At 44.5% G+C, this 17,707-nt stretch overlaps 1 long non-coding RNA gene across 2 annotated transcripts in view; it reads right to left on the bottom strand.

The window, feature by feature from the left end:
• The window catches only part of LOC132014857 (uncharacterized), a 65,466-nt gene extending 49,753 nt beyond the window's left edge, over positions 1 to 15,713 (bottom strand). The window contains exons 1-3 of one of the 2 annotated variants that reach the window (XR_009403474.1): positions 15,445 to 15,713; positions 6,500 to 6,660; positions 3,166 to 3,223 (exon numbers count right to left, since the gene is read on the bottom strand). This is a non-coding gene — a long non-coding RNA (uncharacterized LOC132014857). Of the gene's footprint in view, positions 1 to 3,165; positions 3,224 to 6,499; positions 6,661 to 15,444 lie in introns of those variants that run through there. The other variant, XR_009403473.1, reaches the window with a different exon arrangement.
• Positions 15,714 to 17,707: the final 1,994 nt, after the last annotated feature.

Genomic DNA, 17,707 nt, shown 5'->3' with positions numbered 1-17,707 from the left:
GTTGAACAAAGTCATTCTTTTACGTTTTATTTATTTAAGTAATCTCTACACCCAACTTGGGGCTTGAGCTCACAATGCCAAGACTAAGAGTTGCATGCTTCTCCAATCAAGCCAGCCAAGTGTCCCATAAATTAATTTTTTTAAGTATGCAAGGTTAATTTTTGCTAGCCTGAAATGGCCCAGGGCCCTAACCCTCATGAACTTACTGAAAATATCTGTTCCAGGAAAACTTGCTTGCTTCAAAGAAGGGATAATATTTAGATCTGTCTGAAATTTACACAAAAACTCCATAGCATAAAAATAAAGAAAGAATGGCAGACGAAGACACACTTATCAAAATTTGTGTTGCAATGAACAGATGAAAATCATATCTAAATATTTTGCCATGAATTTTTTAAACTCAATGAAGCAACAACTCAAGAAAGATGTGAGAGAACAGAAGGATATGAAAAGTGAGCTGGCAAAATTCAGGAAAGAGTAGAATCAGAAATAAAATCATCACAGAAATGAAGAGAAAACCAGAAGCAGCACAAGAGAGAATAGACATCCATGAATACAGATAGGGACCAAGGACATACATTAGAAAGGCAAGCAAAATGAACAGCAAGTAAGGAGAGAACAGGGCAGATCTGAAAGAAGGTAAAAGAGCTCCAACCTACACATAATTGGAGTGTCCGGGGAAGAAAAAGTAACAAAACACAAATATTTAAAGACATAATTCACTTGCGTTTCCCTAATGGGATAAAGCACTTTTTCCTATGTTCTTTGGCCATTTGGCTTTCCCCCTTTATAATGTGCCTGTTCATTCTTTCAGCCATTTTTTTATTGGTTTGTTTACTTTTTTCCCCCTGATTTGTAAGGATTCTTTGTATACTCCAAATGTGAGGCTTTTGCAGTTTATACACGTTGCAAATATCTTCCTCCACTCTGTGGCTTGGCTTTTTACTCTCTTAAAGATGGACTTTTTAGTAAACTTTTTATTTTGGAGTACTTTTAGATGGACAGAAAAGTTGCAAAGATCATTCAGAGAGTTCCAAATACTCTTTAGCCAGCTTTCCCCAATCTTAACATCTTAAATTACCATGGCCCATTTGTCAAAATTACAAAATCAGTAGTTACAATACCATGAATTAACCTTTAGTCTGTATGCAGATTTCACCAGTTTTTCCATTTATGCCCTTTTTCAGTTCCAGAATCCCATCGAGGACACCACATTTCACTTAATCCTCATAATTCCTTACTCTCCGCTTCCAGGTTGTGAGTTTCTCACTTTCTTTCTTTTTCACGATCTTGACACTTTGGAAGAGTATTGATTGAATATTTTGTAGAATGTCCCTCAATTTGGGTTTGTCCAATGTCACCTAATCATTAGACAGGGGACCTGCATTTTGAGGAAGAATATCACAGAGATAAAGTGCCCTTCTCATAGCTGGAGACATGTGAGCTCACCATGACTTATTACTGCAATCTTAACTTTGAACATTTAGTGAAGGCGATGTCTTCCAGGTTTCTCCACTATAGGGTTTCTCCACCAGGTTTACTTTGGTAGCTGGGCCTGCAAACTCGTTTTCAAGCCTAATCTCTCACCTTGGCAGCCAATTTATAAGCACCTACTTCTCTGTCTTGAATCCCTTTCTGAGTGAAATAGCTAGCTGTTTCTGTTGTCTGCAACTTACATTTGCCTGACCTCTCTACTAGAGAAAGGAAGAGAGATAAAGTAGACTAGACAGATGTAGTTACCAGAGGAAGAGGAGAAATCACAGAAGCGAGGACCAGAAGGAAAGTGAAGGATGGATGAAGATACAGAGAAACAGAAATGGAAATGGAAATACGCATGCATGACAGGTGCAAATGCCCAAAAGGTCCAAATGCTCTGTTCATTCGCATCCCAAGAAGATGCTCCATCTAACAGCAAAAGGAAGTCAATAGCTCACCTGGCCTTGTATTGCTGGGGACACTAGTATGAGGTTGGGAGGTGGTCAGTTGCTGGTGTGGACCTGAGAGTCTAACTTGCTGTGAGATTGACAGGAAGTCAGCGTGATGCTACTGAACAATGAACTGAAGATGTTGAAAACAGTGAAGGATGGTGTGGGGTGTACCAGGGAACTGGGATATTTGGGAAATAAACAGCTAACTCTACCGTATCAGGCTACCTCGGGTCTCTAACATTTCAACTTCCACATGGTTTCCAACAGAATTAAAATTCCTGGAAAAGATTCTGCAAGCCTGATACATACAGGCAAAGGGAACAGTAATCAGGTATAAGACCATGTCAGCTAGCTAAGAAATCTCTCCCATGCTCACTGTGAAATAGCTGCAAATACTCTTCAGACAAAACACCATCCAGAATGGAGGGGAGTCACTGTCGCTGGTGCATTAGATTGGTGAGGGGTGGACTTCAAGAGTGAACAAGGGGAGTATGACTGCAACCATTCTCCTTGTAAGTCAGAAAAGTTCCTTGCGATATTTCTAGACTACTGAGAATTTGGAAGATGCCCCATGCAAGAAGTAGGACCCTGAACTTACGTAAATCCAATTAATTAAATAACCAGTGCATCCACCTGGACCAGAGAATGTGACTGATTGACTTTGAGCTGCCAAGTGAGTGCCTGTAGGCAATGGAATAATGGCCCCAGACAGACACAGAAAATTTATAGCTCTTGGCACCCATTCTGACTCCTTGCTTCCTTCTCCGCCTGTGTAAGGGTTTCAGGCTTTTAAAAAGAAGCTCATTTGTAAGCATTCAATGGTCAGAATAGGGAGAAGACCACTGCCCTTCTTTTCCACACCTCACCACTGGGTCCAGAGATAGAGGGCTTCTCTTTGATGACTTTTCAGGCTCACAGACCTCCTAAAGGGATGACAGAGCATTAGGGTCTCTGAAACAAACCTAGCCCACAGCCTGGAGCTAGGTCCACATGGGGATTTGCCCAGAGGAGTCATCCAAGGGCACAGTGAGACCTCAGGAGGAGCCTAGAGCTGACTGGAGAGTGCTAACCACCAGTCACCATGCCCAAGGGCCAACCAACAGGCCATCCTCTTTATCTAGGAAATCCCCCTAGGATACATTCATCTGGCCTAATACCCTTGTCTTGGGTTGAATACTGTCCCCCCAAATCCACGTCCATCCATACCTGTGAACATGGCCTTTTTTGGGAGAGGGTCTTTGCAGATGTCATTGAGTTAGGACAAGGTGGTATCGGATTCAGTTGTGACTGGTGTCCTCATAAAAAGAGAAAAGACAGAGACACACACAGGGTGAACAACATGTGGAGACACGGAGGCAGGGACTGGAGCAATGCTGCCACCAGCCCAAGGTCAGCAGCCACCAGAACCCAGAAAGGAAAAACCATTCTTCTCTGGAGCCTATGGAGGGAATATGGCCTGCAAATGCCTTTAGACTTTTGGCCTCCAGAGCAGTGAGAAAAATTAATCTGTGTCGTTTTAAGCCACACAGTTTGTGGTACTGGTTACAGCAGCCTCAGGAAGTGTCATACGACCATCAATCTTTCCTACGTTTGCTCAGTAGGTGTCCCCTGGACACGTTGCCCTGAATGGGACATTTCCAATACATAGGACACGGTGATTATCATTTTGTTAATCCCACCAGGTACATACTTACACTTCAAATTTCTTAATAATTTCGATTAATAAAAAGTAGATGAATATTAATGAGTAATTAATGAATAGTAAGGTGGTTATTTTCAACACCCCCAAATCTCCACATAAAAAGCGACCAGAAGTAGAAAACAAAACCCAAAGCCCATGAACCACATTCACAACAGACTCGGGACAGAGGATTCCCCCTAGACCCAAAGCACAGATGTTTAAGAGCAAACTGGTCCCAGACACAGAAGCAGCATCCTGGAAGCCAGTGTTCAGGATGAAGATAAGGAAAGGCAGCTGGTCCTCTCTCTGATGGGCCTGAGAATCACAAAACAGCAGCCAAACTGGGGAGAGGCTTGAAGGCCTCGGGTTCTGGGCAAGGACAAGGGCCTCCATGTGGTCAAGCTGGGCCTGAGCATCCCGGCCCTGGAGACTCTCAGACCAACACAGCAGAGCTCAATCTCAAGTCCAAATCCAGCACCAAGGAGAAGCTGCTCAGAGAAGATGCGCATTTGAGAGGCCCAAGCCAGTAGGGGGCAAGGAAAGAGAAGTTCCTACACAGTGGGCAAAGGCATCAGAGAAGAAAGATGTCAGGGAGCAGGAGGCCATGTCTTCTAAATTTTATGAAAAGAACAGAAATGAGAGCTCTAGACTCATGACGTTCCAAAAAGTGATCTTGGCCCAATCAGAAAATTCATTTTACTTAAACTTGAGCAGCCAAAAGGAATTTCATTCAAATATCATGCCGAGTTGGTCTGAGAGAAAAGAGTTGAGGAACGCCGTTAACGGGCCTGGTGGCCCAGGGAGGCGCCCAGGAGGACACAGCTCGAACACAGAGGAAAACCAGTCATGTAATATTTCAAGATGAGCAGGAACAAATAAAATGATGGCAGCTCTGAAAGAAGCACAGACTGAAGGGCAGGGTGAAAAGACCAGGGGACGTGACCCAATAGAAGCCATCTTAGAAATGTACCACACCAGGGGAATCACAGATGCAAACACACACAGGATGGATGCTGGCTCCTGTGAAACAAAAGATGGAAAAGGCAAATGTTTCCTTCCAAAGGAATGAATGAGAAATGGTAAAAAATTCCAGAGAAAGTAACAGGAGCCAGGCAAGGACCAAACACTTATAAAACAGGAATTACCAAGAGGAAAACTAAAGCTATAAAACAGAACACTGCTCCAAAGGAAAGTGTGGACCATCTTTTCCTAAACTAAACATACTTACAAGTGCACTGAATGAGCACCCTGTGTGCTGAGACCCTGCTCGTAGAGCTGCTGGGCTCGTAGAGCTGTTGGGAAAGAACCATGAGAGACTGTGGACTCTTAGAAACCAACTGAGGGTTTGGGAGGGGAGGAGGATGCGGGGTTGGGGGAGCCTGGTGGTGGGTATTATGGAGGGCATGGATTGCATGGAGCATTGGGTGTGGTGCATAAACAATGAGTTTTGGAACACACACACACACAAAAATAATTAAATTTAATTTTAAAAAAACAAGAACCCCACCTTTGTACATTGGCTAGAGAGACCAAGGTGCTTAGAACGGACAGAATATCAGGTTGCATGTAGAATTCTCAACAGCCTTACTATATGCCAGAATACAGAGGAGTGAAATATTAAGGTACTCAGGGAAAGAACATGTGAGCAAGCCAATCTTGAAAGACAAAGACCATAGAGAGACACTCAAGAGCTCAGAGACTATCACTCTCATGAGCCCTTCCTAAAGAATCTGCTAGAGAACAAGGTTCAAAAAACAAAATGACTGGAAAGACAGCACTGTATGGGTGGTCAACAAGCTGGGTGCCCAGAGTAAGAGACACGCGTAAGGGAGGCCACAGAGAAGGCCATGCCTGGATCTGGATGTTGCAGGTGTAACAGGTGAGAAATGGGGGGAGGGAGGGGCAAGGGAGGGGCGTACACAATAGAATCAGCTTGCTGATGGCCTCACAGGTAGAAGCAGGAAGGAAAAGTGTGTTACTTCATGTTACATGCCGCGTGAAGAAAGGGGGAGCAAGAAGAAGTTATTCGCTCATTTTAGTACTGCTCCTAGTAGGGAACTCATAAGGAAAAAGGCAAAACCAGGGCACTAGCAGTATCATGTAATAGTACTGAATCAATGCACCCATGAAAACAATAATTCAAACCTTCCTAAATACCAAAAGAGAACACATGAAATAGATCCCATAGAGACCTGTATGTAATAAACCAGTGTGACCGGACAGAAGCCAAGCATACCAATTGCATTGATAGATACAATGGGGCTTCACTCAGCTATTAAAAGAAAAAATATTCAGATTGGCTTGAATGACAAAGTCTCATATCACGTTACGTATCGGGGATACTCCTAACACAAAGAGATTCAGAAATGTTAAAAATAAATGGTCAGAAAAAAATTTAAAGCATTTAAAAGAACAAGCAAATGCAAATAAAAAAGAAATCATGAGTTGCCCTCTTGATATCTAGTTAGGTAGAATTCAGGCCAAAGAGCATTAAGTGAGCCAAAGTAGGATATACAGAAACATAATTTTTAATTCCCAACAATATCTAGAATCTCAAATACAGATCAAAAAACCCATAGATGATAGAAAGACGGTTGTAGGTAGAATACTTAACAGACAAAATCCTGAAGGCAGATCTTACAGAGGGATAAGAGACAAAGGTGGGTGCTGTGACATATCACTCACTTTCCTGCAGAAATGAAAACCCCCACCTACTGCACGTGCCCTCAGAAGATGGCCCTCAGCTATGAAGCCTCATGTGGGTTTGCCACAGCAGAAGAAACTGCTTCATTCAAGGTCACGCCTCTTTCCAAGCAGCCCACATCCAATGACAGGTTAACATGAGGCAAGAGGGGCCCGTCCACTACCCCATCCTGGCTCCAGAGCTCACCATGGGTTTGGCAGGAGAATTCGTTGAAGTTGTTCAATTTGTCCTTCTGTCCATCCCATTTCATTCTTGTCTCTTCCACAGGGGTTCATCCAAGGATCACTCTTTAATAAACACTTTGCATGCTAGTCTCTGTCTCAGAGACTGCTCCCCAAGAATTCAACCTGTGACGGAAACATACAAATTTTTTAAATGCACTAAGAAACAATTTCTCAACTACCAAATTGGACACAAAGCCAAAAGTGTGACAACGTACTCTGTCAGCAAGGTGGGGGATTAAAATACTCTCACATTGCTGGTGGGAAATCTCGTAATATCTTACAGAATTACATACCAGTAACCTCTGACCCAGAAAATTTAGGAATCTATCCCATAGACAAACTAGCAGATACTTGAAAAGATTAATGCACATGGCTATGTATTGTAGCACAACTTTATAATAACAACAAAACACTGGAAACAAATAACAATGAACCAAGGACTGGTTAAGTTAACCAAGTCTGGCCACACTGTGGAGTATTATACAGCTGTGAAAAGGAACAAGGACCATCTCTTTCTAATGTGGAGTGCTCCCCAGATAGCGAGTGGAAAAGCAAGGAATAGAAAACTGTGTCTGGAATGCTTTTATTCATGTAAAAAAAAAAATAGGGGAGCACCTGGAGGGTTCAGTTAAACTCTTGATTTCGGGTCAGGGTATGATCTCGGGGTTATGGGATGGAGCCCCTTATCAGGCTCTGTGCTCAGCAGGGAGTCTGCTTGAGATTCTCTCTCTCCCTCTCCCTCTTCCCCTCCCTTTTTCTTCCCCCTCCCCACCTTAAAATAAATAAATAAATAAATAATGACATTTTTAAAGCAGGAGAACTAGATACATTCATACATTTGATTGTTTTTAAAAAATGGAAGGACAAAAATAGCTGAATGATTATCGGTGAGGGAGGACGGGATGGAACAGAGGAGACAGGGACAGAAGCTAGACTCCTCTGAATACCTCATTTGGTACGCTCAACTTCGGAATAAAGCTTAAAAGGCAAGCCCCAAAAATGAAAAGGGAAATTATACCAATAAACCGTAATTATGTAACATAACCACCAGTTTGTAATATAACCAACCAAGGAATTATTCCCAGTGACTTAAACACAGTCATTTGACTATATATCCGTAGTAGGATATGCTGTAAGGACAAAAAAAACTTCAAAAACATCACAAGCTATTTCCTGTAATCGTGTTGTTAGCTGTGGTGGTTCGTGGTGTTAGTTTGAGACTGGTGTGTGTGTGTGTGTGCTTGTTTGGGAATAAGGCAGATCAGTGATTATGGTGGCACCATAATGAGTCAGGATGTTCAGTGTGGGGGAAAGGAGATTAAGACATGAGATTAGTGAGGTTCACTGCAAAATTCTGTAGTTCTGAGTATGAATTAGTAATATCAGCATGAACACACTATATATTTTATCCCTTAAAAGCAGTACATATGGGACACCTGGGTGGCTCAGTCCATCAAGCCTCTGCCTTCAGCTCAGGTCACGATCCCAGGGTCCTGGGATCGAGCCCCATGTTGAGCCCCATGTCGGGTTCCCTGCTCAGTGGATAAACCTGTTTCTCCCTCTCCCTCTGCCCCTTCTCCCGCTCATGCTCACTTGCATGCTCTCTCTCTCTCTCTCTCTCTCTCTCATGCAAATAAATAAATAAAATAAAAAAGAAAAAGAAAATTTTTTAAAAAGCAGTACATATTTCCTGGCTAGAGCTGGGTCTGGAAGGACCTAGAAACAGTGAACAGTCTAGGAGCAAGGAACATCTCCGTCTGTGAATAAATTTCCCAACAGAAAGGGCCACAACTCATCAGAGAAATGGCTATTTCCAAGACCAGGACAAGCACATACAAAATCATCTGCTTCAGAACATCTTGTCAAATCATAAAACAAGGAGGCTGCTCCTCAAAATAACTCAGGAATCAACCTGAGCAAGTTTCCAGCAGCCAAAGACGAAGACATGTGAATATCAACCAGGAGAGTAACTACACAAGACTGAACATTTCTTTCCAATCTGTGAGTTTATAACGCTACTAAAGGAAACTCGGCCTTCACCCTTCAGCCATGGCCAAGGAAACGTATTTTTGAAAAATTGACAAATCAAGCAAAAGAATCAAACACTCACAGTGCCTTCATTACACGAATTGCTGCTCTGGGTAACCAAAGAGTCTCAGAGACTAAGTTTCTTGTTATAAAATTCCAGCTAATAAATGGGAAAGGGGAGGTAGAATTAGAACGTCGTCATTTTGCAACCCTAATGAATGAATGGATTTATGCAATGGTGGTTCATGTCTGCTAATAATGTGAAAAGAAAAGCAACCAGCTTTTTATGGGCCTCCTAATGGACTAACACACCACCAGCCAGGGAATATTCCTGCCAAAAAACTAAACTGATAAAGACTCCAGATTTAACTCCCGTGAGTTGGTAGTTATAAAAGAGTTGTAAAAGAGTCTTCATCTTTTGGAAATACTGAAATAATTACAGTTAACTTACAGTTAAATCAGTGACGGGGGCGGGGGGAAATGTAGGGCGACTGACCATCCTGGTTTGCTCTTGATTTCCCCAGTTTTGGCACTGGGCACACTGGGTTGGCTGCTACCCTAATGTTAAGATACATCACACAGATGAATTTACCAAAATCCAGCCGTAGAAAACACTAAAAGATGAACAACCCAAATCCTTTCATCAAAGCCCCAAAAGGCAAGGAAAAAGACATGGAGAAAGATACTATAGATTAAAAGATATTGAAGAGTCCCACATCCATGGGGTGGGACATTGGTTTCATCTAGAGTCATGGCCTTGGGGCCGTGAGATCAAGCCCTGTGCAGGCCTCTGCACTCAGCACAGGGTCTGCTTGGGGTTCTTGCTCCCTCTGCCCCTCCTGCTCAGGCTCCCTTTCTAAAATACATAAGTCTTTATAAAAAGAGCCCAAGTACCAATTGCAAGGAATGGACTTTATTTGGTTTCTGAATTTGGGGCTTAGTTGGATCACTGACTGGATATTGGATTATATGGAAGAATTATTATATTTTAGGTGTGGTTATGCCATTGTGGGCTTTTGTAAAAGAGTCTCTGTCTTTTAGAAATACTGAAATACTTACAGATGAAACTATACGGTCTCTGGGATTTGCATCCCAGATTTGCAAATCCATCCGATGTCAGGGGAATGAACACTATGGCTGAAACAAGATTGGACATGAACTCATTATAGGTGAAGTTAGATGACAGATACACAAAGAGATGCAGATTATCCAAGTGGGAGGTGACTGAAATAGATCCCACTTTCCATCTCCTCGAAGACAAGCAGCACCTCTGGAGTGAGCTCAGCATAGCCCTGCCCCAGTCTCAGAGAAAGGCTCCCAGCACAGGTGATGAGAGTCTAGTGCTTTCCCTTCATACCCAGAGTACAGCCTGGGTTTTATAATGGTTTTCCCTAAAGGTAGGAAGCTCATGAGCTGGGGCATCAGGTAAGACACAGAGGCCCGAAGCCCTGTGTTCTAACCCTGGCCTTGACCCTGATCATGTGTGGGGCGTCGGGCAAGCCCCACGTTCTCTCTGGGGCTCAGTGGCTCAGTCTCTGAAAGCGTGGAGTCAAGTCCTCCTCCAAGTCTTCCAGCTCTGACCTTGTGGCCCCCACGAGCCTTTCCCGGCTCCTTCTCCATCACTTGTGGAGTTTTCCCGCAGCCCACTTTTCCAACCCTGATGTTTTCAGTGAGCCAAACAGCCTGCCCTGAGCCCAGCCCTGTGCCAGTCCGTGACAAGTAACAAGGACAAAAACGGACAACGTGAAAGCATTCAGCTTCTATTTCCTGCGCTCGGGGACAGGGGCCGCAGGAGGAGTCAGGAAGCGCGGCTTCTCTCTGGTGAGAGACTTGCCCTCGCTTCCTGTCAGCTTCAATCTCAGCCCCTCTTCAAGGAATTTATAGTCGTGTTAGGAAGACAAGATTAACACAGATTTCTATTTCATTTTGCCAAAGGTGAAAAATGCCACCTTCTCCGCAACAGCAACCAGCAAAATGTATCCCCAAAATAACCTCGTTTACATCAGGCCTGGTTCATAATTTTTAACCCTTAACATAGGCTTTTAAATCCTATTCTCAACTATGAAAAAACACACCCACCGTTTATTTGTAGCTCTTTCTTCTCTGGGCCAGGGTGCGTGGCTCTCTGGTCCACGAGGGGGTCCCCCTACGGCTGATCCGTTCTGTGGTGAGCTGTTTGTGTCCCCTCCAAAATTCCTATGTTGAAACTTAATGCTGAAGGTGATGGTGTTCGGAGATGGGGCCGTTGGGGGGGAGCAGGACCTGGGGGGAGGCCCCCAGGAAGGGGATCCATGCCTGATAAAAGAGATCCCGCTGCCCCTTCCGCATGAGAGGACGGCCGTCCATGACCAGGACACAGGCCCTCACCAGACACGGAACCCACCGTGCCTTGATCTTGGGCTTCTCAGTCTCCAGGACTATGAGAAATGGATTTCTGTCGTTCGTAAGCCACCTGATCTGTGGTATGTTTGTTACAACAGCCCGTACAGACTAGGACTCCTCCCGCATCTCATACTCGTCTGGGGGTTGGAGCCTAACCTCCTGTTGGTAGTCCCTCTCTCTTGGAGAAACCCCCTCCCCGAGCCACAGCTCCTAGTGGCCCCCCACGACTGTACAGTTTGCTATCATGCGTTCAGTGTGTGACTTACTTTGCACTGTTATCAGACTGGCCCTGTCTGAGGGGCTGGGGGACATATGGGACCCTGCCAAGTTCAGATCCCAAATTTGTGGATTTCTCCCCTACGTGGGCAAGTTTTCAGAGAACAATGGGCCATTGCTGTAACTACCAAAGCAAAGAGTGTCAGCCCAGGAAACCCCTGCCCCAGGCAGCCTGAGCCAGAAATACAAGTTCAGGCCTTGCAAGAGTCATCTGGGGCCTGCCTTGGGGGGTGGGAGCGCAGCCACAGGTGAGATTGGGTCTCGGGTAAGCAGGGGGCACGTAGGTGGCTCTGCAGAGAGATGGCTTCTAACTCTAGTTTACCTGGATCCCAAGATGTAATTTGTGCAGACCCCTGGTCCAACATGAGGCAGCCTCCAACTTTCTTGTGGGGAAAAAGGATGGCTAGGACTAGAACCAGACACATCACAGTCCGAGGGAGCCTCCGCTACTGGAAAGCGAACATTACCCCAAATTACAAGCTTTACTTGACCAATACTGAGCTGGACAAGGGGCAAGGCGCTGACACACCTCCTTAAGAGTCAGGAAATGACTTGCATCCAGGGGAGAAATCTGGAATTGAGAAAATTGGGAATAGGTCGCATGACAGGCTGAAGGAAAGGCACCAGCTCTTTCTTGCCACATTCTAGACAGCTTGCCCCTGCCCCCACTCCGTGGAAACCCCACTGGGAGCCCCTCTATGCAGTAGGGCTGAAAAGACGTACCTGCATTCAGCAGAGAAGTCATGGCGTGGACATGTCATTATCAAGGAGAGCATCTCCATCCACACGAGAGAGGTGTTCCCCTAAATTCCATCTCTGCTTGGCCAACACAGCTCTCACAACTAAGAGCTGGCCCAGGACAGAGGAGCAGGGCATGTCGCAGAAATGTCACAGATGGTCAAGGACAGGAGGTCTCGACTCTCAATGAAAGACGTTCTGCGGCCACTCACAGCAGTGGGGGCTTGGTCATCCCCTCACGTTTCCCTCTAGGGTTCGCAGCTGAACTGCGAGAGGCTGAAACGCATGGCTGGGTCTCATGCAAACCCCCTTGCGTCCAACACAACTACTGGCCTGCAGCAGGCTTGCCCTTAACCTCCAGCCTTTGGCAACTTTGGGTCCCATTCTCCACTGAAAATTGAGAAGGATAAATTCTGTTCTCTGCGGGCCTTTCCTGGCTTTCTGCCATGCTAGATGGAGCTCAAGAAAAAGATGTGGATTGCAAACAATCCTGCTCTGTGTTGAGCTGTAAAGTCAAGACACTGGAGCCTGAGCTTGCGACCACCCCCGCAGACAGTCCAGTGTGCTCCGTCCAGAGCGAGGCAGCAAGGCAGGAAGTCCAGTAGCACTGGTCCCAGCGACTGGGGCTACACCAGGGTCTGGAGCCGGGGAGATACTGTCCAGTGAGGACAGTGTGCAGAGAGGGGAGTGCTGGTCCCATCAGATCAGTTACTTCCAAAATACCAAGTATTTAGTCAAAGGAGCTGCCTCTCTACCAAAGTTACTTGCAGCCTTTCTGCATTTTATTCATTTCAAACCCCAGATTCGACAGTTACCCAGAACATTCGATGTTTGCCAGTCAGCTGGCAGAAAGCTGGCAGGAAGCCATGAGTCCGTCCTCTGCAAGCAGGGCTTTGCCCCAGCCCCACCTCAGGGCCAGGTCTAAGGCGACTTGGTTCTCTAATCAGCAACGGCACTTACAGGCCCTCCCAGGCCCAGTTCCTTCACTAAATTCGTGAGGTCCCAAGAGAGTGACCTCAACTGGAGTTGTACTTTGTGTCTCTGCAAGAGGAAAGCTAAATGGCTCATGAACCAATTTTCCTAAGACCTGGGCTGAATAGCTTGGCCTAAAACCAAGCACTATCTTCATGCCCTCCAGGACTGCCTGTGTGAATGGAGCCAAGACATCCTCAGATCCGGACCATGTTCCGTTCTCCTGGGCTCTGTCTGTGGCCTGCTCTTCCCTGCCTCTCTAAGTGCCCACCTCCTTCCTTGTTAGGAATCACTAATTGTTGTGGGGAAAAGACTTGCTAATTAGGAAGGAGGGAGGGCAGGGAGGAAAGGAGAGAAGGAAAGAGTCCTCTGCCTCGCAGGGCCACGGTTAGTTCATCTCTGGGTCCATCAATGTCTATCTGGATAATATCCCAGTAGCTTGGAAGGGTCTCTTGGAAGAAGGGTAGAGCTTTGGGCAATGTCTGCTGAGAAGAGCCTGGAGGAACTTGAGTGTATCCACCCCAAACCGTTGAGGGGAGATCTGAATGTCTAAGAGCAGGCCAGAGAAGTAGGGAAAAAGAAGAGGCAGAGAATTGTCTTCAGAAAGATGGGAACCAACCAAAAGGGTCTTGGAAGACAGTCTTGGAGGAAGGAGGCCAGCCAATGAAAAGGGCACTGGGGAGGAGGCAGCCAAGAATTTAGAACTGGAGCGTCTGAGATCATCTTTTCGGGTATTTTCCGGGCTGCGCAGTGAGATAACTTCACCCACAGCAAGCCCGCATCTTCAATAATCAAAGACTGTGCGTGACAGCCTCTGGTGAATGGAGCTTTGGGACAATGAAGTGGGTCGGAGGAAGCGTCTGGCTTGAGTCAGGGTGGCACGGAAGAGGGTGGCAAGAGACATTGGGGTCTATAGCATGCTTATGAGACAAGTGCCCACAGAGACGCAAGTTGCAGGGGGATTATCCCAGAGCAGAAGCCTCACCCCCTTGGACCTTCACAGAGACATGGAAAGGCACTGGGCATACCCTTCTCTCTGTGGGATGGGACATGACCCATTTCTTATCATTCTAAGGGACACGCTCCCTGAGTGCCGGTGGACAGAGGGCAGCTGAGTCATGTCACTAATGGCTTCTTAACCAATCCTCATTCCCCACACTCTTAACACCAGCCCCAAGAATAACTCTTCTTTATGGTCACTCAGCGCCCCACATAAAACCAACTTCTCTGCAGGACAGTCACAATTCCAAGATGCCTAGGGCAGTCTGGCATTAAAATAAGCACTCTGCGGTCATTTTCCCATCTGCCAAGAGTTTTATTCCACTTAGGCTGCTTAAGATGGTGAGAACAGCCCCATTTGACCTTCCTCGTGTCCCTAATCATCAAGCTCCCTCTGATTCTCCAGTTGTCAGCTCCCAGTGGAGCAGGAAGAGGAAGCAAAACCATTACATATGGTGGCTTGTTGTGCAAGCCCTCTCCAGACTGTTTCCCTAATGACTGATTTTCTTGCCAGTTAGCATCTAAGTCTTTTGCAGCCAGACCTTATGCTATTGCTAATTTTAAAATAATGGTAAGACAGTTGTGCTAAATTCTTCTGTTCTGGTCTCTTAGCAATGGCTCTTATAGATTTCCCACTCACTTATAAGGTGTGATTATAAAATAATGAAGCTGATTAAACAAATGTCTCAGAATATATTCTTTTTTAATTGGAAGACAAAAGTTAACAACAACAAAAACTTGAACTGTACTTGTACTTTTAGGAAAATATGGTATCAAGAGTCACTTTATTGAAAACTCTCCTGCACTGATAAATCGAGAAAAATTGAGCTTTGGGGGGGTTTAAGATCATGCACCCGTGCAGCTTTAAGGAAACTGTTACTAGCCAATCTTTTACTAAATTATCATGAATTTTCACACCAGCCACTCTTTGATGACATGAAATTCTCTAAGTGTCTCAAGAGGGGGAGGAGCAAGATGGCGGAGGAGTAGGAGATTGAAATATCATCAGGTCCCAGGAAATCAGCTAGTTATCAAACCGTTCTGAACACCTACAAACTCAACAGGAGATAGAAGAGAAGAAGAGCAGCAACTCTAAGAACAGAAAAGCAACCACTTTCCAGAAGGTAGAATGTGCAGAGAAGTGACTCCAAGGTGACATACAGGAAAGAGACCACGGGGAGGGGGGCAGCTCCTGGCAAGTGGTGGAACAGTGGAGCACAAAATGGGAAGTTGTAGAAGTCTGCTCCACTGAGGGACGTCCCTCCAGAGGCTAAGCAAGGGTGGAGCCCTCACAGGGACAGTGTGGTCTCAGGTCCCACGGGGTCACAGAAGGACCAGTGGTGCCTGAGTATGCCAGAGCTGCCAGGTATTGGAGTGGGGAAGCCAGTGGCAGAGACAGAGCCGAGGAGTGAGCTTTCAGATCAGGGTTACCTTAAACCATGATCGGAGGCACAGTCGGGCCACTGCTCTTCGAGCAGGGACCCCACAAGCAGAAGATCTGAGGAGACTCACCTTCCTCTTCTGGTAGAGCGGCAAAGGAGCATATCGCAGGAATCTGCTGGGTTTGGAGACTCAAAACGGGGCTGTGTGCCAGACACATAAACACTCAGTCACAGGCCAGGGGAGATCGGAGTGCAGCCGGAGACCAGGGAGATGGGAGGGATTGAGCGCTTTTCGCCCCGGGCACACTGAGGAGTGGGCTGCGGGTTCTCAGCTCCTCCAGGCAGAGACTAGGAGGCCGCCATTTTCATTCCCGTCCTCCAGAGCTCTATGGAAAGTGCTCAGGGAACAAATCTCCTGAGAGCCAACCCAAGCAGATTACTCAGCCTGGCCCCCCACAAGGATGGTGCAATTCCTCCTTGGGCAAAGACAAAAAGTCATGACAACAGGCCCCTCCCACAGATCAGCAAGAACATCCAGCCAAGACCAAGTTCACCGACCAACAAGAACTGCGAACTCAAAAGCTGAGGAAAACAACACATAGAATTCATGGCTTTTTCCCCATGATCCTTTAGTCTTTCAAAGTTAAATCTTTAAATTTGATTTTTTTCTTATGCTATTTTTTTAAAATTTCCTCTTTCTGATTTTAATGTTTTTTAACTATTTTATCTTATCAATCCCTTTTTAAAAATCTTTTAAAATTTTCATTGTTATAGTCATATTTTATCCCTTCATTCTATTTAACCTTATTTTTTGTATACATATAGGTTTTTTCTCTTTAAAATTTTGGGATACAATTTTTTCTAATTGATCAAAATATACCCTAAATCTAGTGCATGGCTTTGTTCTAGTCTCCAGCCTGATCTCATTCTTTCTTTTTTCTTTTTTCAACCAACTTCTTATCAATTTCTTTTTTAGAATCTTCTTAAAGTTTTATCTTTACAGTCATATCCCATCTCTTCATCATGTTTACCTTATTTTTGTATATATATAAGTTTTTTTCCTTTAAAGTTTTGGGAGGCAGTTTCTTCTAACAGACCAAAACACACCCAAAATCAAGTGTGTGGCTCTATTCTATTCACCAGTCTAAAATATTATATATATATATATATATATATATGTATATATATATATATATATATATATACATACATACATATATGTATGTATATATATATATATATTCCCTCCTATATTTTCTCCTGGTTTGGGGTCTCTTCTGATTTAGTTAGAGTATATTTTTCCAGGGTAGTTGCTACCTTTTTAAGTATTTTTTTCTCTCATTCATCTATTCTTATCTGGATAAAATGACAAGGTGGAAAAACTCATCACAAAAAAAAGAACAAGAGGCAGTACCAACAGCTAGGGACCTGATCAATACAGATATTAGTAATATGTCAGAACTAGAGTTCAGAATGATGGTTATGAAGGTGCTAGCTGGGCTCAGAAAAAGCATGGAAAGTATAAAATCCCTTTCTGGAGAAATAAAAGAACTAAAATATAACCAAGTTGAAATCAAAAAAGCTATTAATGATGTGCAATCAAAAATGGAGGCTCTTACTGCTAGGATAAATGCAGCAGAAGAGAGAATTAGTGATATAGAAGACCAAATAAGGGAGAATAAAGAAGCTGAGCAAAAAACAGACAGACAACTAGAGGGGAGAATTCAAGAGATAAGTGATACCATAAGAAAAAAAAGTATTAGAATTATCAGGATCCCAGAAGAAGAAAGAGAGAGTGGGGCAGAAGGTATATTGGAGCAAATTACAATAGAGGATCTCTCTAATCTGACAAAGGGAACAAGCCTCAAAATCCAGGAGGCACAGAGAACCCCCCTCAAAAATTGATAAAAATAGGTCCACACCCTGTCATCTAATAGTAAAACTTACAAGTCTTAGTGACAAAGAGAAAATCCTGAAAGCAGCTCAGGACAAGAGGTCTGTATCACACAATGGTAGAAATATTAGATTGGCAGAAGACCTATCCACAGAGACCTGGCAGGACAGAAAGGACTGGCATGATATATTCAAAGCACTAAACAAGAAAAATATGCAGCCAGGAATACTACATCCAGCTAGGCTGTCACTGAAAATAGAAGGAGAGATAAAAATCTTCCAGAACAAACAAAAATTGAAAGAATTTGCAAACACCAAACGATCCCTATGGGAAATATTGAAAGGGTCCTCTAAGCAAAGAGAGAGCCTAAAAGTAACAGACCAGAGACAATATACAGTAACAGTCACCTTACAGGCAATAAAATGGCACTAAATTCCCATCTTTCAATAGTTACCCTGAATGTAAATAGGCTAAATGCCCCAATCAAAAGACACAGGGT

This window comes from Mustela nigripes, chromosome 4, assembly GCF_022355385.1.
Source record: "Mustela nigripes isolate SB6536 chromosome 4, MUSNIG.SB6536, whole genome shotgun sequence".
Taxonomy (NCBI): domain Eukaryota; kingdom Metazoa; phylum Chordata; class Mammalia; order Carnivora; family Mustelidae; genus Mustela; species Mustela nigripes.
The sequence above is the reverse complement of the archived record's forward strand: the minus strand, read 5'-3'. Positions and strand labels throughout refer to the sequence as shown.